Here is a 24,175-nt window from a genome sequence, read left to right on the forward strand (position 1 = left end):
ATGGTACTTTGAAACACAACTCTCTGGAAACACCAACTTGAGAATCTTCTTTGAGGCTGACTTATATGCAGGCCCAGATGGAATATGAAGAGTATTTGGGGGGAAGAATTCTACGGAATAGATTTAAACATCATAAAATGTGTTAAACAGCAAGTTACACATGCACTCTTATTGGTAGCTGAAATTATTAAATTAGCTTGAATATTTTAAAATGAATGACAGGTGTTCAAATTCTAAAGAAATCTGGGAAGTGTTCTGTGAATTTCTGTGGGTAAAGATTCCATGTATGCCAGCTAAAGCGATATATGCAGCACTTTGTGTATTATATAGATGCTGTAATGCATTTGACTGTTACAGATATTCCACTGCGGCCCAAATCAATGCCTCAACATTTAAAGCATTTTTTTATTTAAAGCTCTGTATTTGCTATTTCCTATTAGAAATGACATTTAAAACAAAGTTTAATGTATTACCAAGCATTGCTCACATTTTTGATTAAGACAATATTTCAAAGCACCTTTCACATTTTAAAACTTGATAAAAGAGTTTTGTTTTGTAACATTTCCAAGTAGCCTACTTTAAAAATTGTTGTTCTTTTGAAAAGTTATATATTTCAAATCAGACATCAAATAATAATGAAATTTGCTTTGGAAATGCAGTCCTAATGCCTCAAATCTGTAGTGAGGTCTCATTTTAGTTTTTGTCCAAAGTGTTATTCTGTGATATATTGTGATGATAAAAGAAGAGCAGAGTCCTTTTAAACATTTACAAAGGCATTCAATGGTTCCAAGATAATGATTTACTTAACATTCTCTATTATCGTCTGTTTTGAAGGCTTTGAGGACTTTGGCTAAAACGAATTAAAACATCCTTCGAGATGCTGAAAACTCTGAATAGAAGAATTATTCGAGTGGCTTATCAACCATATGATGAGAAAGAAATAACCAGGGACATTTTGACCGACAGAAACAGACTCTCTTGCGCATTTGCAAACATTATCCTGTGTCTTCACAGCATAATCCTTGTCCTGCCACTGTTTGTGTTCTTTGCAAAAAGCCTGGCTGATGGATGAGTGTGAGGAAGGTGTACTATCGCTCAACTTGCATGAGATGGATTGCAACAGCTCACAGCATTTCCCATGTCACTGTCGCCTCCACTATGGTTTTGAGTACTCTGTATAACAGTGATTGCACGGGTTAAAAATGACCTCGACAAAAAAAGGGGATTTCAATACAGCGGCCCTCTTCTGTTCCACCGATCCCCGGATAATATCTCAAAAGCTCAGACTTCTCCGCATGTACTAAACAACAGCATTAATTGCTTGCAGCCCCGTGTCTAAAGCTGGTCAATATGCGACGTGTGTGTTTTGTAGAAACTTACGGCAGTGTGCTAAATCCGATCTGGTTAACCTCGTGGCCTCTGCGTAATTCCTTACATAATGAAAGAGGATGAGCCGAATCGGAGATCTGGCAACTAAAACCTGCTTTGACAGCTGTGGAATCATCACTGTGTCACTGGGCCGTTTTCACTCAGAAAGGCAGCCGTTTTTTTAATGGAGATGATTGCAATAATTACATCCTGACATATTCCAGCAATTAAACATCACCGGCATGCAGCTGATTACTAATGAGGAAACTGACAAAGTGAGGTGGTTAGCTCATGCGGAAGACAATAATATGCTGGACTAAATATGGAAAACAAATACAATACATAACCGATATAGGATAGGGTATTACCAAATTCAAAATGGTAAGACAACATTTTGTTTTTATTTTATGTTGAGCTTTTTCCCCACTTGTTTGTAGAAACCTATACAAAAATGTAATGTGTGACATATACTGAAATATCAAGAGTGTCATTGCCATATGTTACATATAAGGAGATAAACGTTTGTAACATATAGAAAGTCCCCTTTTGGGATGTACATGCACATGACATACAGTATATGTTCAAAAAATTAAATGTACATAAATATATATATTTGTATTTTTATAAAACCCATTTTCTAATGAGTTTCATGTGAATGAATGAATGGCAGCCACAGTACAACGGGGCCAGTGCGCTCACCACACACCAGCTACAGGTGGAGAGGAGAGAGAGAGAGAGGTGACAGAAACTTCTTATAGGCAGCTTTTATTGGTGGTTTTAAAGAATAAAAGATTCTGCTAAAAATTTGAATAATTTTGAACATGAATGTTTAGAGCCAAATTGATTTTTATCATGATTCATCAATGTTACATTCTGAGAATCACTCAAATTTGTATAAAAGACACTTTCTCTAATAGTTCACTGATGTCTTTGTTTTCGTTCTTTCGTTCTCTACAGCAAAATGTCTTGCAGGTCAAGGGGGCTGAATAATTTTGATTGCAACTGTGTGTGTGTGTGTGTGTGTGTGTATATATATCTTTCATATTTATTTATATAATATCAACATGTATTAACAGATTTTGGGATGTACATGCACATGACATACAGTATATGTTCAAAAAATTAAATGTACATAAATTATAAATTGTAGTTGGTGTCCAGAATGTTACACTTTATATTAAGTGGACAGTTCCTGAGGAGTTACCATGTATACACTGGTATTACAGTGGTGCACCAACTTGAGATGCAACTCCTCCCACTTTACATATCCCTAAACCTACCCATCTCCACCCCCTGGATCCCATTTCCACCCCTAAACCTACCCATCGCCACCCCATGGATCAAATTGTTCCAATTACTCTTATACATATTGTTGTTACAAAATAGTAGTTATATATGTCCTGTTACACATTTGTAGTTACACAAACCATTCGGAGGGTTGTTACATGTGTGTAGTTACAGAAATATTACAGCTCTAGATACTATGTACCAATGTGTGCTTACGCTGTGGTTACATACTATGCACACATCTAGTTACTATGCAAGTACACAGGTATTAGGGCCACTTAACATAAAGTGGGACCGGAAAAACAGATGTAAACAGATATACAGGCTAAAACATCTTGTGCCAACACAACTCCCAAACACTGCTGACATCCACTGAAAATCCCTTCACTTATAATAATATCTCAAACTTCATGTTGCCAAGTTAGCTTGTCACCAACGGCATATTTAGCATGTCATTAATTGGTTGATTATGAACTGACTTAATTACAGACACTGTATTTTGGCAAAATTATACGTTATTACTGCTTTCATAGAAGGAAAAGTCCCACAACAATGTAAAGTGAAAAACAGAGGTCTGTAATACCCCTCGGCTGCAGCAAGAACCCCTAATAGTAAACAAATTGAAATCTGTAATCTGTGCTCATAGGCACTAAGTTCGACATCCAGGTCCTTTCAAGTCAATGAATTAAGCTGTAAATGTAATGTAATTAATCACTCTATATCAATTTATGAAAGGCCATCTAAGGAGAAAAAAGCTTTTTTGCTTTCCAGATGATGTCACGTTGTATGGCAAAATATTTATCATTTTAAAAAATAATAATACTTTTCATTGGCTGTCAAGGAAAAATAAAAGATATAATCCTGCTGTATCTCCACAGTGGCTGATCATATCTCAACTGTATGTCTAATATCTTGTTTAGTATGACCTCAAACTGACAAAGTCAAATACTTACTCAAATGCAGATCTTCATTCCTGTACAGCTGGTCAATTTGTATTTTTAAAAATGATCACTTCACCCTAGAGGTGGACAAATGGTTGAGACAGCAATCCTGCCAAAGCTCTCAGTAATGAGAGAAGAGAAGCCGTCTCCGGTTCTCACAGCACTGTCAGCTGCCTGCTTAGATTTTTCTCAGGTATGACAGGTAGACAGCATGAGAAAAGGGGAAGCACCAAGCATGATGTTTAAATGGTCTAACTTTCTTCATAATAACCTGTAATGGTCTCAATAATCCCAAGGCTATTGTAATACCCCTCGGCTGCAGCAAGAACCCCTAATAGTAAACAAATTGAAATCTGTAATCTGTGCTCATAGGCACTAAGTTCGACATCCAGGTCCTTTCAAGTCAATGAATTAAGCTGTAAATGTAATGTAATTAATCACTCTATATCAATTTATGAAAGGCCATCTAAGGAGAAAAAAGCTTTTTTGCTTTCCAGATGATGTCACGTTGTATGGCAAAATATTTATCATTTTAAAAAATAATAATACTTTTCATTGGCTGTCAAGGAAAAATAAAAGATATAATCCTGCTGTATCTCCACAGTGGCTGATCATATCTCAACTGTATGTCTAATGTCTTGTTTAGTATGACCTCAAACTGACAAAGTCAAATACTTACTCAAATGCAGATCTTCATTCCTGTACAGCTGGTGAATTTGTATTTTTAAAAATGATCACTTCACCCTAGTGGTGGACAAATGGTTGAGACAGCAATCCTGCGAAAGCTCTCAGTAATGAGAGAAGAGAAGCCGTCTCCGGTTCTCACAGCACTGTCAGCTGCCTGCTTAGATTTTTCTCAGGTATGACAGGTAGACAGCATGAGAAAAGGGGAAGCACCAAGCATGATGTTTAAATGGTCTAACTTTCTTCATAATAACCTGTAATGGTCTCAATAATCCCAAGGCTAGTTCTTATCAGATGTTGCAGGATAACGTGACCTGCAGCTAACCGAAATAGAGAGGAGAAAAATGACAAGTGAGCGAGGAGGATAAAAATCTGCGTGGCTCAAACAGACAGGAGGACTCACCCATGAGAATCTCCCTCTCTGTACAAACATGCTGAAGCTCAGCACAAAAGAAGAGTGTTTTCTGCTTACTAACCCTGATGGGAGGAAGTCAATCTCTGGACCATCTTAAGGAGGGCACAGTGGTCCACTCCTGCTTAGTTGAACATTTGTCTGGCGGGCCGATGTATTATTCATCTGGACGGGTTTACAGCTGGATTAGTCCCTGCCATGGCCTGTTTTCTCTCTGTCCGCAGTGATGTGCTGATGGCTTAATGATGCGACAGGTCTCTGGGAGGTGGCGGATGCATCTGGCGGCCGCTGACACCTGCCAAAAAGAGAATCTCCTGATGGGAAGAGAGCAGCTGCACAGCAGATGCAGGCTAATAAAACACTGCTCTTTAGTGGCCTCTGATTGGCCGGCACATGGCAGAGGTGACGGGGAAATGGCTCTTTGTTTAAGCTTAATCACCAGACAGGAAGCTGAGGAGAACAAACTGATGTTTAACTCATCTTCCTGTCACACACCTACATTTCCTTAATAATGCCAGTGACACTAAGTGTTTTCATTATTTATTATGTATGACTCACAACCACAAATGATTTGGTCTCAAATTATTTGTCAATACTCCATTTGCATAAAAAATGTGAAAAATATCATTGAATCTGTCTCTCCACACTCACAGGACTATCAATAATCAATCAATTATCTTTTTTTTTATTTAAAAATAAAAAAGCAAGCAGATACATTAAATAAATTTTTTCTTCAAATTGACATAAATAGATAGTTAAAACTGTTGAATTAATCAATGAGTAAAATGTTTTAGTAAATATATACGTTACTCTTTTTTTGCAAATTGGCACAAATATACATAGGCTAAAATGATTTATTTTATTCATGGTTACAATTTTAAGTAAAGTTTTTTTTTTTAATTAACAAAGAGACATTTAAAATTATTCAATTAATGTTTACAAAGTTAAATGTAACAAAATAATGAATTGAAATACACCAACAACTACTTTTTAAAATGCATTTTTTGCAACTTTTATAATTGTTATTTATTTATTTATTTTATTTATTTGAAATCATCCATTTAGCAGTTGAGTTAAAACTAATGACTTTGGACGGTTCATGCATGATGAGAGCAACCAATGAACTTTCAACAAAAAGTTTTAAAGGATATTTCTTTAGGATATTTAAAACATTTCTTCATTTTATTTTTAAATGGCACTCCTAGTCCTCCATGCTCAACAAAAACTTTGTATATATTTTATTATTTAGTAATAAGTACAGAGCCCGGGAACTGACGTGTTCGGTTCACTTAGTTTTTTTTTTTGTGGCCACGACATAATAACTCGTGGGAACGTGAGAATATGTTGTGGCCACGATATATTCATTTGAGGGAACGTCATATTAACTCGAGGGAACGTGATATTATGTCGTGGCAATAAACCTGTGTGACCATAGCAACCCGGGATTATCAGAGATGGATGAAACATTTTTATTAACATTAAACATTTAATTTAATATTTTTAGTGCGTCATTTGAAATGAAGATGAGGGCGTAATGTGCATGCATGACCGACTACTTGAAATGCTAATTATGTCACTAAAAAAACTGATGATTTCTGTAAGAAATTAGAAGAATTCCATGTCATTGCATGACAAACTTTTGTCTACCAGGTAATGTTGTGAAACCAAAGGTGCGTTCACACTAGTGATGCACGATATTGGATTTTTGCCGATATCCGATATGCCGATATTTTTCAACTCATTTTGGTCAATAGCCGATGCTGATGCCGATACCGATATATTTACTTTTGTTTGGAAAAAAGGATATTTCTTTAGGATATTTAAAACATTTCTTCATTTTATTTTTAAATGGCACTCCTAGTCCTCCATGCTCAACAAAAACTTTGTATATATTTTATTATTTAGTAATAAGTACAGAGCCCGGGAACTGACGTGTTCGGTTCACTTAGTTTTTTTTTTTGTGGCCACGACATAATAACTCGTGGGAACGTGAGAATATGTTGTGGCCACGATATATTCATTTGAGGGAACGTCATATTAACTCGAGGGAACGTGATATTATGTCGTGGCAATAAACCTGTGTGACCATAGCAACCCGGGATTATCAGAGATGGATGAAACATTTTTATTAACATTAAACATTTAATTTAATATTTGTATATTATTATTATTACATTAATTTATTAGGGCTATATTTTTATATTTATTATATATTTTTGCCGATATCCGATATGCCGATATTTTTCAACTCATTTTGGCCGATAGCCATACCGATATATTTCTTTTTGTTTGGAAACAACACCAAGTCTCTCCTGTACAGAGATTATAAACAAATATATATTTTTTTCATTTTGGTTAGTTTTTAACAAAAACTTACTTTTGAGAATTAAAAGTTATTTTATAATAAGAGTACATTGAAAGCTTTGAAAATAACTATAAAGCAACTATAAAGCAATCCTTAACATTTTATTTGAATATTTAACATTTGTAGATGGTCTAAAGCAAAATAGTTGTACAAATTCTGAAAATATTTTAGAGCTCCTTGTATTTAAGTTTTCATAATCCATTTGAAAAAATATATATATTACACATTAATGAATAAATCTGTATATATATATATTTTTTTTTTGTGTCTTGTTTGTGATTTTTATTCATGTAAGCTATACCTTCTGACCTTTAAATCAAACCATACTCGTCCTCAACAAAGAATCCTGAAAAATAAAATGTATCATGATTTCCACAAAAATATGAAGCAGAAAAAAATGTGTTCAATATTGATAAGAACCCATATTAATGATTAAGCGCCAATAATCAAAACAGAGCAGCAAATCAACATTTAAGAATGATTTCTGAAGGATCATGTGACACCCCGAAAGACTGGAGTAATGATGCTGAAAATTCAGTTTTGATCACAGGCTCCTTGTATTTAAGTTTTCATAATCCATTTGAAAAAAAAAAAAAATTACACATTAATGAATAAATCTGTATATATATATATACATTTTATTTGAATATTTAACATTTGTAGATGGTCTAAAGCAAAATAGTTGTACAAATTCTGAAAATATTTTAGAGCTCCTTGTATTTAAGTTTTCATAATCCATTTGAAAAAAAAAAAAAATTACACATTAATGAATAAATCTGTATATATATATATATTTTTTTTTTGTGTCTTGTTTGTGATTTTTATTCATGTAAGCTATACCTTCTGACCTTTAAATCAAACCATACTCGTGATTTTATGACATCAATTACAGCTTTATTTAATCAGAAACACAATCTTAATGTTATTTGTGTCTTTTACTTTCGTTTCATTACAAGTAGGCCCACAGCACCCCCTAAGTAAATAAAAGACATTACCGGACGGGCATTATAGGACCCGTGGGAGGCTGTTGCTGCTACTGCTGCACTGCCCTAGTGACTGTTGACTCTTATCGCATGCGTCATTCTGTACTGGCATTCTCAATGCTCAAAACAGTGAATATAATAATCATTTAGGCAAAAGTTTGCTTCAAGAATATTTATACTTACAGCCAACAGTTTTATATTGCATCATCACTTCTGATCGTATCCGGAATCATTTACTTGTTTCTTTGATTTTAAAATTACTTTTTGATAGTCTTGTAATGTTACGGATCTTGGAGCTGTCCGATTTGTGCATATTTTGTGTATATTTGAAAAATAAAATACTCCTTTGCGTACATTTGAATGCTTTGTAATACATGTGTGACCTTAAGTGTCTTAAGTGTAAATTTTTCGAAATTGAGATAAGTGTTCCATTGATGTATGGTTTGTTAGGATCGGACAATATTTGGATTACACATTAATGAATAAATCTGTATATATATATATTTTTTTTTTGTGTCTTGTTTGTGATTTTTATTCATGTAAGCTATACCTTCTGACCTTTAAATCAAACCATACTCGTGATTTTATGACATCAATTACAGCTTTATTTAATCAGAAACACAATCTTAATGTTATTTGTGTCTTTTACTTTCGTTTCATTACAAGTAGGCCCACAGCACCCCCTAAGTAAATAAAAGACATTACCGGACGGGCATTATAGGACCCGTGGGAGGCTGTTGCTGCTACTGCTGCACTGCCCTAGTGACTGTTGACTCTTATCGCATGCGCCATTCTGTACTGGCATTCTCAATGCTCAAAACAGTGAATATAATAATCATTCAGGCAAAAGTTTGCTTCAAGAATATTTATACTTACAGCCAACAGTTTTATATTGCATCATCACTTCTGATCGTATCCGGAATCATTTACTTGTTTCTTTGATTTTAAAATTACTTTTTGATAGTCTTGTAATGTTACGGATCTTGGAGCTGTCCGATTTGTGCATATTTTGTGTATATTTGAAAAATAAAATACTCCTTTGCGTACATTTGAATGCTTTGTAATACATGTGTGACCTTAAGTGTCTTAAGTGTAAATTTTTCGAAATTGAGATAAGTGTTCCATTGATGTATGGTTTGTTAGGATCGGACAATATTTGGCCGAGATACAACTATTTGAAAATCTGGAATCTGAGGGTGCAAAAAAATCTAAATACTGAGAAAACCGCTTTTAAAGTTGTCCAAATTAAGTTCTTAGTAATGCATATAACTAATCAAAAATTAAGTTTTAATATATTTACAGTAGGACATTTACAAAATATCTTTACTTAATATCCTAATGATTTTTGGCATAAAAGAAAAACTGCACAATTATATATACTGAACTGAAGAAAAGGTGCAACTCTCACTATAGAAGAAAACATATATATATTTTTTAACTTAATTAGTTTAAAACAAATAACATTTCAGCCATTGTCAGGGCCTTCATCAGACATCTCCAACTGAGAAGAATTTTTTGATTTTTGGTTGCATCTCCCCTTCAGTTGGTTTGAGGATCTCTATGTAAACTTTTTTATTATATACACTGTAATGTCATTATTTTTTTCTTATTTATTTTATTTTATATTTAGGATGAAATGCTGTAACTCATCTTGGAGCTGTTTGCTTTGGTTCAAGGCTTAAAACTCTTTATGGGAAATGGGACCTGGGTCACTGAAAAAGTGAGTAGTTTTATTTGTAGCCACGGTTTTACAGTGTGATTTTTGTTCACAATTCAAATATTGAAGGTAAAAACAAAAAACAAAAAACAAAAAAACGGTCCTCCTACCTAGAGCCACTTGCATGACAGTTTTTCTGGTCTCTTCCAGAGCTTCCATGGCCACAGTCTCTCGTGTGCACAAAGCTTTTCCTGCCAACGTGTTGTGTAATGCCATTGCCCCAGAGCTGTGCAGCAAATCTGTGAGCCGCTGCTGTCTTCATGGATGACTGGCTGCTTCCACCACTGTGATCACACAACACATATGCAAAGCACAGAGACTCAGTGACATGCCAGCTCCCTTTTATACATGGAAACACAGCACATGGACAAAACTAATGTATTTACAGCAGAATGATCCACAAACACATGGTGATTGTTTTGAAAAATTAAGGATATGTAATGCTCTCTTACACTTAGCTTTCCATGCTTCTCTTACGAAATACTGACATCTCAGCAACAACATTTTCCCAAAAAGATACAGGAACAAGAAAGATTTGAGCTATGATGGCAATCCACTAAAATATTGCCCCAATATCTGCATGGCCAGATCATTTGGCGCAATCTTACATAGACTAAAGCACTTTCATTGGGTGTTTATGGACGCACTTTACAATGATGAACGATTCGGTAGAGCACATATCAACAGGCTGTGTGATCAATCGATAAGGAGTCCTGCAGTTCCAGAGCCATCAATCTCCACTCAGTGTGTGACTTAAATCAACAAATTGGCTGCGATTCCAGGAGGTAAAATGCTGATGTGGGAAACTCAGCAAGTCTCTTTAAACAAGCATCTGTGGGGAGAGAATGAGAGAGAATGAAGCCTCAACAAAGAGTGAGAGTGTCTCAGCAAGACACAAATCAACAAATAAAAAGAAAGACTATTATATTTAGCAAGTGTTAATTAATTGAGGCAGATTTCAATTAAGACATTTTAATTACCAATTGATGATGGATTATGAAGAACATGCATGACTTTCTTTCCTCTATGGAAGACAAAAAAGATATTACTGAACGATGTCTCAAAAAAATGTCCCAACTGACCTTCACTGTATGAACAAAAACAGTTCACAATTCTTCAAAAACAGTAGCTTCCTTTGTTTCCCACAGAAAAAGACAAAGCGACATTTAAAACGACATTTTCTGGCTGAACTATCCCTTTAATGACTTAAATACTTAACGTACTGATGATAATTTGTGTCCTTAATGGCAGTTAACCCAAAAATTTAAATTCTGTCATCATTAATTCACCATCATGTCGTTCCAAATCAATAAGAATTTCATTAATCTTCGAAACAAAGATATTTGAATGAAACCTGGGAGATTTCTGTCCCTCCGTTGAAAGTCCATTCCACCAAAACACTGATGCTTTGAAAAGTTCATTAAGAGAACGTAAAAGAAGTCAGTAAGAAGTCTTCTGAAGAAACAGGATTCCTTAATATGATGAACAGAGTTTTACATATATTTAATTACATATCATTTTTATTATATATAGTAACCATTTTTTAAAGCAATAAGACATTTGAGATTTGTGCTACATTGCAAATTTCGTCAGATGAAGGGTTTGCAGGCACATCTCTTCTAAATGTGACCGCAGTGTTGTGCTGTTATGGTCTGCTTCTATGTTCGGCTTCAATGACGGCACCACAGCTCAAGCACTGCTTGCCAAGAATCCATGAAACTCTGTGTCTCCTAAAAACTTACCCATTTAAAAATGAACCACCTCCTGAATGTGAATACAGAACGCTAGTTGAATAGACAATCAGCCGGTCCAGACGATGGCCTAGCACAGTCTTTCTCCATGGAATATGTGACTTTCATCTAACTTCCATGCATTACAACAGAAGGGCAAGAGTGCAGTCTTCCTCTACACACACACATAAACACAGTCACCCTTCATCTGCTCTTGTCACTGGATTATAACAGCAACCAAACTCACATACCTTACGGTGGTCACAGAACACAAGGTATTATTACCTGCCAGCTGTTTAGAAGTGAGGAATTCCTTTATTTCCACAGCATACTGGGGGCCCTATTTAGCAGGCAGAGTGAGCGGCCATCATTTCGCTTCAAGCTGGAGCTGATGTGTTTTTTCTTTCTCAATAAATCATGTAGGTCTATGAGGGAATTTTCTTATTGCATGGGCCTAATGCCAATATATCAAAGAGAGAGAGAGAGAGACCTGTATGATGGAGATCTGTGAGAGAATGGAGATGTTGAAAGCTGATTTTTTTTTTCTGGGATTAATAGACTAAAAATGATTTTGTATTCTTCTGTTAAAACTTTTAGCTTGTGTATTATTTTAACTTGTGTATTATTATATTGTCATTTTTACTGTCATTTTAGGCATTAAAATGGGACAAGTATAAATACATTTTTGTGGTAATCAACATTATGGTACATGTACTACCAACTGGGGGGGTTGGCACAATAAAATCTACAGAAAATTTAAAAAACGGCTCTCACTTCTTTGTCAAAGAGTGCAATGGACTAGATAGATTCACTCACAAATTAAGTTTCACACTCAGCAGAAAGGACCATAGCTCAAAGTCATAAAAGAGTGTATAGGGCAAGCTCTCAAAATAACCATGTAGGAATACGTAACTTTGAAATAAGTGAATAAGGAGGAGGAGAAAGGCTTTAGGCGATATACTGTACAAACATATTTTTGGAGACAGGTTAAGCAAGTGAGATGCTATTCAACAAGTGAGTTGCTTGTGAAATTTCAAAACCTGGTGGGAAATCGTTCTCTCATGGGAGCCTTTCTGTAAAAAATGGTTTAATGTGGTTCTCTGCATGGTGTTTCTGAAGGCTTGTAAATGTCTCTCATGCTGAGAAATTTAAAACTTCAGCATTTGAAGAAAACTTAATGCAGTCTTGGGTCTACTGTGTTTTTTTTATATAGAGATGGAGACCAGCTTAAATATAGACATTATGAATATTTTTATTTAAGGTTCACAAAATGAGTGAAACTTTCAAAAAATGGACAGAATTAAACTCATGTTGATAGTTTGGAGTTATTATTGCGTCGAGTTGTTATTTTATCCTGAGTTATTTGAATAATGCTAGAATAAATAACAATAATCAATTTTCAACAATAGTTAGTTACAATTTTTAACAATTGCCTTGCATGACAACTAGCCTAAATGTAGGCATTGTGAATATTTAAGTACACAGAATGAGTGAATAATGGCCATAATCAAACTGTTTTACAGTTGTTTTGCATAAATATGAGCTTAAATTTAGTCATTATGAATCTTTTTTTTAACAATAACAATTATAATCATTCATCAAATTTCAACATTAATCAGTTACAATTTTCATACAATCGTCTTGTATGGAGCCCAGCCTAAATTTAGCCATCTTTTTATTTAACAATAATAATCAAATTTCAACAATAATCAGTTACAATTATTGTACAATTGTCTTGTAAGGAAACCAGCCTTAATTTAGACATCTTTTTTTTTTCTTCTTCTTTTTATTCTGAATTAAAAATGATTACTTGGTGTTATTATTCAAATTATTTCTTGGAGTTATTCTTTTATTTATCCTGAGTTAACTGAAACCGTGCTTGAATCAATAATATTAAAAACCTGTTTTAAGGCTTCACACTTTGTGGCGTGGCTATATATAATCCGAGTTCAGATAACTGAGGGTGCATTAGTATTCCACGGCAGTCAGAGCCAAAACAAAATGAGTGTGCAGCACAAGTCTGGCACGCAATTGTAAAGAAGCCGCCTCCCTTTGTCTTTTGTAATGGAAAGGCCCAACTGCAAGACAAGAGAGTGATTTAATCTACGGACTCAGAAGACAGTCAATTGTAGAACAGAGGTCTGTTTCCCACTGATCTATAAGGGCTCCGCCGTGATAGCACTGTTGATGTTTGCGATTGGCTCTCAACATCCACAGTTGACTCATTTTGTTAGTATGACTAAGTATGAACAAAAAGCACTTTTAATTAGCAGTTCTTTAGCACTGGAAAAGGAAGTCCTAAATGTATACTGGCTTAAATAAAAAGATACCAGGTCTTTCAATAAACAGTTTGTTGCACTCGTCACTAAACTAGAACACTGAGCGAGGTGCGTGAAAAAGCTAATAATGACTTAGACCTTTTCCTCAGCACTCCGCACATGGTTGCCCCAACGGGACGTGCAGCAGCTGTAATTAGATGATGTTACCGTCAGTGCCACTGCCCGGGTTAATGAGTACCTCTGTTTACCATTAATAAGGCTACCTGTTCTCAGCCCAGAGGCTAACGCTGCAAATTTAGCTAATTACAGAACCTCGTAATACACACCTTGACCTAAAACACACATTGCCAATTCAGTTACATAATGTAGTTGCTTTTAAAGAACGTATATTTCTTCAAGGATTACTATGCTGTTAATGTTTCCCACAAAATCAAAGTCCCGTCTTGACATTTTGCTATATAAAACTATATTTCTGACACATCTAAAGCTGAGCTCCCTCCCGAGCCATTCTGTCTTGTTGGAACAAGGTGTGTGCCTTCAACTCAAAATATAATTTTGTCAGCTGAATGAAGTCTAACTGAAAGGATGAGTTGTGTTTTGTGAATAACATATTTGTCTTCTTGACAAGAGAATCTGAGGCACATCACTGAGTGTAAAAAAAACAGTTTGCTTCACAGAGTAGAACTACACTTAATAGACTGATATACCCCAGTAAATATCACCATGACAAAGGTTGCACACAAAGGGTTATCCTCAGCTAGGTTACTTCTATGGACTTATTTGGCCAGATAAAAATAATTACCAGCCATTGATTCAAAAGTCTTTTCCAATGTTCGTTATTTACCAGACTGACATAATGGGATTCTGTAAATGCCATCCGTGCAGCCATTTGTGTTGGGCTGCCACAAAAGGAGGCTGCTTGATTGGCAGATGAGAAAATCATTATATTGAAGTCATACATTAATAATCCTCCTACTTTATCTGAAGATATGGGGACTGTCAGCAGCTCCTAGCACATCAAATTAAAAATGGATCCATGCTGGATACAAGGAGGCAGACGGTGTCCACCCATCTTCACCAAGGAGAAAAAAAAAGGAATTCTGTATATTTGAATGACTGATAGAGAAGCAGAAAAGAGCTATTGATCGCACACAGTCTCTGCATGATGAGAGTTGTTTTGTGTAACTGACAGTGTGGTCTTATCATATTCAATATAATCCTTATATATCATATAAGCCTTATGTTCTACAATGAATTGTCTTTTCCCTGTTTGTTCAATGTTTCATATCAATTTACATTTGATGGCATAGCCTATTTGTTTCTTCACTGACAATGTTATTTGATAGAAACCAAGTATGAAAAAAGGGTGTATCTCAAGCAAGGTGTTGCAAGTTTTAGGCTTACATGAGCCTTGAAGGGGCTGTATGTAGAACTCAGAAACCCTTGTTATTTTCAAATAACATATCAATAGCCTGATATACTCACAGCAAATTTATTTTTCATTCTCTGTTTTGAATAAAAAATAAGTTGAAAAACATTTGCAGCGATATACTGTTAATGAACATTCAGACGCCGCCCACGTTGCTGAGAGCGACTTTTAGATGAAGATGTAAATATGTGTTGTGCGCTCATGTTGGCAAATTATTATTATTAGTATATTCAAAATTATACACTATATATGAGACTGTAGCTTAAATTAATCCCTTTTTGCATGACATACCGGCATAACAGTACAGAATAACTCTTTCAGCATTAACCTGAACATTGTATAAGCATTCGTTTCATGTGTCATGGAAGAGAGGCTCTCAGGAGCGTGAGTAAATGTCACATCCTTTAGATTTCCCTGGCAAAAACATCTTGAGTCCTTCACATAAAAATCTACAGGCTTTCACAGACAACCAAGGTCTCATTAGTTTAAGTTTTGTAACAATTTGCTCACACAGTGACATTAATTCTTACATACAGCCCCTTTAAAGTCAGCATGAAATGAAAATTCACCTACTTTATCTGAAGATATGGGGACTGTCAGCAGCTCCTAGCACATCAAATTAAAAATGGATCCATGCTGGATACAAGGAGGCAGACGGTGTCCACCCATCTTCACCAAGGAGAAAAAAAAAGGAATTCTGTATATTTGAATGACTGATAGAGAAGCAGAAAAGAGCTATTGATCGCACACAGTCTCTGCATGATGAGAGTTATTTTGTGTAACTGACAGTGTGGTCTTATCATATTCAATATAATCCTTATATATCATATAAGCCTTATGTTCTACAATGAATTGTCTTTTCCCTGTTTGTTCATTGTTTCATATCAATTTACATTTGATGGCATAGCCTATTTGTTTCTTCACTGACAATGTTATTTGATAGAAACCAAGTATGAAAAAAGGGTGTATCTCAAGCAAGGTGTTGCAAGTTTTAGGCTTACATGAGCCTTGAAGGGGCTGTATGTAGAACTCAGAAACCCTTGTTATTTTCAAATAACATATCAATAGCCTGATATACTCACAGCAAATTTATTTTTCATTCTCTGTTTTGAATAAAAAAGAAGTTGAAAAACATTTGCAGCGATATACTGTTAATGAACATTCAGAGGCCGCCCACGTTGCTGAGAGCGACTTTTAGATGAAGATGTAAATATGCGTTGTGCGCTCATGTTGGCAAATTATTATTATTAGTATATTCAAAATTATACACTATATATGAGACTGTAGCTTAAATTAATCCCTTTTGCATGACATACCGGCATAACAGTACAGAATAACTCTTTCAGCATTAACCTGAACATTGTATAAGCATTCGTTTCATGTGTCATGGAAGAGAGGCTCTCAGGAGCTTGAGTAAATGTCACATCCTTTAGATTTCCCTGGCAAAAACATCTTGAGTCCTTCACATAAAAATCTACAGGCTTTCACAGACAACCAAGGTCTCATTAGTTTAAGTTTTGTAACAATTTGCTCACACAGTGACATTAATTCTTACATACAGCCCCTTTAAAGTCAGCATGAAATGAAAATTCACACTCTTGATTTTCTAAATGCATGTTATTGATCTTATTATTTTTCATCTGTGCATTCATCAGCTGTCTTTGACCTTGTAAGTTTTCATCAAAATACCATAACTCGATCTTAACTCGGACTTCAATCATTTAGTCTGCTTAAACCCCAGCCCTCCACAAATGACTGTGAGTGCACATTCATTTTTGAGTGCAACGCCCACATTTCAAAATCAAATCAACAACTGATTAATATAACCAAGTCCCCAAATTTTTCTTCCTTTTTTGATAATCCGTTACAGTCTGATATATGTCACAATCAGTGGCAGAGCCAGAGGGGTGTCCAGGGTGACCCCTGACAACTGACTGGCCACCTCGGGTGCCACCCTAAAATTGAACATGCTACTATTTCATTTTCTTTGTTTAATTGTACTGAAATAATCATTTATTTTAGCCTCGAACTCAAGGATGCGACACATCTGGTGTGCCACATCACGCTTTATTTCATCTGGTGTAGCTTCCAGCCTCTGCTAACTCTCACGTGTGCGCTCTCATGCCACAGCAGTTTACTTTTAATAATGGGAAAATATGTCTCAGCGTTCAAATTCTGTTTGTTTTAATAAGAATTTAAAAAGGTAAATAGTACCATTGTGGAGCTCTTTAGTGGTGTGTTCAAATAACATATCAATAGCCTGATATACTCACAGCAAATTTATTTTTCATTCTCTGTTTTGAATAAAAAAGAAGTTGAAAAACATTTGCAGCGATATACTGTTAATGAACATTCAGAGGCCGCCCACGTTGCTGAGAGCGACTTTTAGATGAAGATGTAAATATGCGTTGTGCGCTCATGTTGGCAAATTATTATTATTAGTATATTCAAAATTATACACTATATATGAGACTGTAGCTTAAATTAATCCCTTTTGCATGACATACCGGCATAACAGTACAGAATAACTCTTTCAGCATTAACCTGAACATTGTATAAGCATTCGTTTCATGTGTCATGGAAGAGAGGCTCTCAGGAGCTTGAGTAAATGTCACATCCTTTAGATTTCCCTGGCAAAAACATCTTGAGTCCTTCACATAAAAATCTACAGGCTTTCACAGACAACCAAGGTCTCATTAGTTTAAGTTTTGTAACAATTTGCTCACACAGTGACATTAATTCTTACATACAGCCCCTTTAAAGTCAGCATGAAATGAAAATTCACACTCTTGATTTTCTAAATGCATGTTATTGATCTTATTATTTTTCATCTGTGCATTCATCAGCTGTCTTTGACCTTGTAAGTTTTCATCAAAATAGACACAGCGTCTCGTTCCCTCGGGGAACCATGGTTACATACGTAACCTAGAGATGTTCACATGCGCTCCCGCTTTGCCTCAGTTCAAGCAAAGCAGGAGTGCGTTCTAATTAGCATGAAATAAACATGAATGAACATCTGAGGGCATGTTGAAAGATACACTACAACTTACTGAATTTTATAGTGTCTCATGTAATCACTCAAGACATGAAAAAAGGCAGCCCTGTTTGAAGTAAGTTGAAGTTTTAGGTTTCCTGAACAACATTTACAAGATTCACTGTAGGCTATAAGATAATGTTAGATCTTTTGCTACAACCTCTGGTTAATCATTATATATATAAGAGAAATAAGTTCCAATAGAATAATATTTGAAGTTACGTAGGACTGTATAGCTAATGTGGGGTAATGTGAAGTAATCAGCAATCGTAGGATTTATTCATGTTTGTTTGTAATGCCAGGTTGGAGTTAGCCTATACGCTGATTTTCTGTCATGGTCTATGGACCTCCTGAATTAGCATTGGTCTCCTACTGTATAAAACTCTAGCTCCGCCACTGGTCACAATACAGAACAATGGATCTATCGCTACTACTTTTTCATTGCAACTTCAACAATGAATGTGCTGCAATGCAATTGATCAGTCTGAAGCTCCGCCCCCTTAGATATTGTTGCTAACTGAGACAAGCTTGAGTGAAAATCCCATTGAACTGAACTGACAATTGCCATGTACAGCGTGATTTTCATTCAAATGTGCTCATTAAAAATTAGTGTTCATTAAAAAAAACATGAACAGAACTGTTCTTAATGCTTCTACAATGCATTCACTATGATACTGTGATCTCTTTGGCTTCTATTGGCATAATATTAAGTTAGAACCTTTCATTTACCTAAATGTGAGTTTTCTGTTGATGTTATACAGGTATATTTGAAAAATGAGGGATGAGAAGATGGTTTAACAACAGCATACATTTCTCAAAATATATTTAAAGATTTGTTAAAAAATAAATAAATGAATTTATAAACGAACAAATAAAAAAATCTTCCCCATTTTTCTAGTGTAGCGTCTGGACCAATCAAACACACAATATATATTTTGTTTTTATATTTAACAAATACTAGTTAACAAGCCATATGAGGACCCATGAACCCTTCCCCCCCGAAATGTCTTTAACCAGGAAATTAACGTTCTTAGAATTGACAAGACAGTTGACCCTGAGAGGTCAGCTAAATATCTACAGCGGATCTAAAATATTCATAATTAATTATAACTAGTTATGGTTAATTATTCATATTTCCTCATGAGCTGATTCGTTACACTAGATACCCAGTTTCACTATATAAGTAACCTGACAACAACATTTTGCAGTAGTTTCATAAAATTGCATTTTAAACTGCAGAGCCTCCATAGACACATAGCCTCCATTACACCATATCTAAGGTGGATGGCAACAGTTGCCAAGGTACAACTGGTCAGTAACATTTTAGGCAGAGCTTTGCAAAGGGCAATTATCTGTGCATATTTGGTTTTGCTGCTGGGTTTTACAGGCAAACATCAAAGGGAGAAGGCTGTATCATTCTGCACTCATGTTTGCATATTGATTTTTCATTTTATGCCAAAAGTATCCAAAATCTGAGATGTGTTTTATTTCAAAAGTGTCCATCCAGTTCTAATACCACATTTGATTAAAATGCCTATGACTCCAGCATTCACCACATTTTTTTTTCCTGAATGAGCAACCACAACTCATTTGTGCTCATTCCTTTAATACATAATTTGTACTTCCCTCCTTCTGTGTAGCAACTGTATATTGTACATTCTTAAGTCAATTACTGCAGAATGTAAGTCAGTCTTGGAGGAAACACATACAGCATTTTCTGCTAGTTTCTCCTCTTCTTTCAGCTGGAGTTCCAACGAGTGAACAGTCAAAAAAGCTTGTCTGTCTGCTCTCCCACTGATCCTAGAACAGCCGGCAGGGTCCCTGCTTGTATTGATTTCCTGTAAAGCAGCATTTGAGCCTCTGGTTCTCAGAGACATGAGTCGTCGACGTGTCCTCTGTGCTTCTGTCCAAGCTCTGATGGGGTTCAGCCTCCAAGGAGCACAACAGCACAGATGATTCAAACCTAATTATTATTGCATTGCACCAGGGACCTATTGCAGTCATGTGCTGAGGGCAATCGCAAACCAGGTTAGATTACAGACCTCAAGACATATTTGCGAAGGAGGATCTATGAATGAAAAAGCCATCTTGCCTGATCAAATATGCCAAGTATAATTTACTAATATTTAGCCTATTTGTCTACTTAAATTCATCTATGAGTCCCTAATTGAATGTTTACAGAGAATTAAGAGGATCTGTCTCAGTTCTAACCAATACTGAATGCCAATGAAGGATGCATACTAATAAGCAAGCCCGTATGGAGCCCGTTTTTATTTTGCATTTAATTTATTTATTTATTTATTTTTTCTGCTCTGACTGGGGGAAAAATTTGTGGAATGCATTTAAATATGGTGAAATATGTTAAATGGAGCTGAAAACTACACTCTAATTGGTAGCTGAAACATAATTGATTCAGCCAAAAACATTTAATAAATCAACACATGAGGGAATGACAGACATTCTAATTCTGTGGAAATCTGTGGAGCTTTCTGAAGAATTTTGTGGGTGCAGATTCAGTGTGGATCTGCTAATAAGGCCATGCGTTTATTCTAGGACAGAGACATGACATAGGTGTAATATAATTTTTTAGGTCACTGGAGATAACTTTTTGGAATAAACTGTAATATATTTTTTAAATAATTATGTAAAAAAAACTCTTATGCTTATACCAGGTTGGATTTATTTGATCAAAAATACATAAAAAATAACAGTAATATGAAATATTATTACAATTTAAAATAATTGTTTTCTATATGTACAGTATTTTATTTTCTGCTCAAATTGTATAAATTATTATTGGTGCTCTTTATTAATACTGGTTATTATTTTTTTTATCGATGTTGAAAACGGTTGATCTGCTTAATATTTTGTGGAAACGGTAATACCTTTTTTCAGGATACTTTGATAAATAGAAAGTAAAAAACAGCATTTATTTTAAATCGTAATCTTTTGTAACATTTGAAATGTCTTTACTGTCACTTTTGATCAATTTAACGCATCCTTGCTGAATAAAAGTATTTATTTATGTATGCATGCATGTATGTATGTATGTTCTTATTTTCTTATTTATTTCCCCCAAACCTTTGAATGGTAGTGTATCACAGTTTCCACAAAAATAGCAGCAAAAACAGTTTTCTGCGTTAATAATATTAAGAAATGTTTATGTCTAATATGCTCCAAATCAGCATATTAGAATGGTTTCTGAAAGATTATGTGAAACTGAAGTAATGGCTGCTGAAAATTCAGCTTTGCATCAGAGGAATAAATAATATTTTAAAATTATGTATTACAAAAACTATTTTCAATTGAATTAATGAAATAATATTTCACAATATAACTTTTTGTTGTTGTTTTAATCAAATAAATGCAGCCTCCGTGAGCATGAGAGAGGTCTTTCAAAAACATAAATAAATCTTAATTATTTCAAAATGATGACTGGTAGTTTATTAAATCAACAAATTAAAGATTTTCGGTGGCAATGTAAAACTGCCCCAAAATGCTTTCACACTGACTCCAACCCAGCAGACATCCTTATTGTTGAGCCCTGGAAATATTCTGTCATATCTACTTTTGTACAAGCCATAAATAAATGGTTTTCCCTGGCGAAGTTGTCTGATAACAGGTTTGCACTGACAAAACACCTGCAGAATTGACCAAATTTTGGTATATGCCTGAATAGGAGTGAACAGAATACATTTTTATCTGTTAAACAGTAATTGAGTCATTTGTGTTAGCTGATATATCACAGAACAGAAGACCCCTGATTGTTGAACACTGCATCACTGAGCGAAGCAATGGCCTTGGTTGTAAAATTGTGTCTGGGCTGGTTTAGTGAGAGAGACAATTTCTTTCATTCCCTGTAGCGAGCAGTTAAAGATCAGGCAAGGCTGTCCAATCATTGCTCCAGATTGCCTATCAATTTTACTCAGTGTTAACTTTCTGTGTGGAGATGTGGGGTTATTTTTATCAGTAGGCTGTAGTTAAAGACATACAGGGCCTGAAAGGATTGGATTTAGCATGATTTTGCCAAATGTGCTCAAACCTTAATGAAGCACTGGTTTACTCCTCCACCTCGTGCATTACATTTCGACCAATTAACTAGCTGTTTCCATCCACTTATTTGTATGCACATTTTGGATTATCGCATAAAAAAACTCTGGATGGAAACGCTAAGATGCGCATACATTCCAAAAATGCACATAAAAAGCTTCTGCGCACAACTGAGTAGGATACACTTTTTATCCGTTAAGAAAAAATGCGCATAAACTACGATGGAAACACATTTACCGAATAAATTCCACCATGTGCATTGAACAAGTCATATGATTTTGCGCTATGATACGGGATAAATGTATCTCGTTCACAGCATCTATATGTTGTTTTGGTCATTCTGAAATGCCTGAGGAAAGTCTGTCATCAATGTATTTCTGTATAATTACTATCTTACATTACTGCGTTCCCAAACAGCAGGCATCCACCTCTAAAAGCAATGACCGCATTTATTGTGTTACGTCTGCGCTCTCTGAAGCGCAAGTAATTTATTATATATGACAATTATTATATTCAGTGGTTTCTCCTAGTTCTCTTATAGATATTTAGTGCCAGTTTATCAGGAAGTGACGGTTTTGTTCTCTTTGACTCGTTGGATGGAAACTGTGCTTTATTCACAAATGTTTTACGCGATATTTCAGTTTTGCGCATAAGTTAAATGTGCACATTTGGATGGAAACATAGCTACTGCATATTGAGCTTTTATCAGATGCTGTTTCCTGTATTTGGGTGGATAATGAACAAGCTCTACACTGGACTCAATTCTTTAAAAACAGAAAGCAGAAAATAAAACCATTTATGATACTCGCTTAACATTTTTACTAGCATGACCTCATTTTGCATTGCTGTGCTGTTCAGCACAAGCGCTTCTGTCGGAACCCATTTCTCGTTACAAAATGTGTTCCCCTGTAGACAAGACGTTTGTATATATTTGATGTGGTCGAGATGCTTGGATGGTGTTTGAGGAAAAGTTAAAGTGACATCTGATTGCAGTCTGTAAAGTACCTGTTAAACAGTGAATATTTTTAAGGCAGCAGTAGGTGTACTGAAGCACTCTTGCAAGATTGTGATGAATATTTCTGAAAAACAGGAGAGAAAACCAGAATCATCCATTACTAATGCATCTACTATGTGCTATACAAAGAGAATTTCTCACACCAGTCATACAGCAAACTCTGAGATATCTGAAACGTTCTCTCCTAGTTAGTCTAACAGCGGAAGGTCGCCACCTTCGCTTATTTTCACGCAGACATAAAACTGGTGAGGAGGAGAACTCTTAAAGCAAAAACTGCGTGTATCTAATGATTATTTTACAACCAGGGCCGGAATTATGCATAGGCATTCTAGGGTGCCTATGCTTGCTCGTCCAGGGGGGCCCATACACAATAAAGATATATACTGTATATATACAGTGGGTACGGAAAGTATTCAGACCCCCTTAAATTTTTCACTCTTTGTTATATTGCAGCCATTTGCTAAAATCATTTAAGTTCATTTTTTTCCCTCATTAATGTACACACAGCACCCCATATTGACAGAAAAACACAGAATTGTTGACATTTTTGCAGATTTATTAAAAAAGAAAAACTGAAATATCACATGGTCCTAAGTATTCAGACCCTTTGCTCAGTATTTAGTAGAAGCACCCTTTTGATCTAATACAGCCATGAGTCTTTTTGGGAAAGATGCAACAAGTTTTTCACTCCTGGATTTGGGGATCCTCTGCCATTCCTCCTTGCAGATCCTCTCCAGTTCTGTCAGGTTGGATATATATATATATATATATATATATATATGTTATACTATGGGATATCTACAATAATAAAATAACCAAAACCCCAGTAGACATTGAGCAAATAAATATAACAAATAATAGGGTAAAAATTACAAACTATT

General features: G+C 35.2%; 1 long non-coding RNA gene across 1 annotated transcript; it reads right to left on the reverse strand.

The window, feature by feature from the left end:
- Positions 1-10,395: 10,395 nt before the first annotated feature.
- On the reverse strand, positions 10,396-23,361 carry LOC107598775 (uncharacterized). Its single transcript, XR_001610593.1, has 3 exons — positions 23,285-23,361; positions 10,738-10,781; positions 10,396-10,589 (listed from the first exon to the last, which is right to left on the reverse strand). It is a non-coding gene; the product is annotated as an uncharacterized lncRNA (long non-coding RNA).
- Between the last annotated feature and the right edge of the window lie 814 nt (positions 23,362-24,175).

Source organism: Sinocyclocheilus grahami, unplaced genomic scaffold (assembly GCF_001515645.1).
Source record: "Sinocyclocheilus grahami isolate Dianchi unplaced genomic scaffold, SAMN03320097.WGS_v1.1 scaffold255.1, whole genome shotgun sequence".
Lineage (NCBI taxonomy): Eukaryota > Metazoa > Chordata > Actinopteri > Cypriniformes > Cyprinidae > Sinocyclocheilus > Sinocyclocheilus grahami.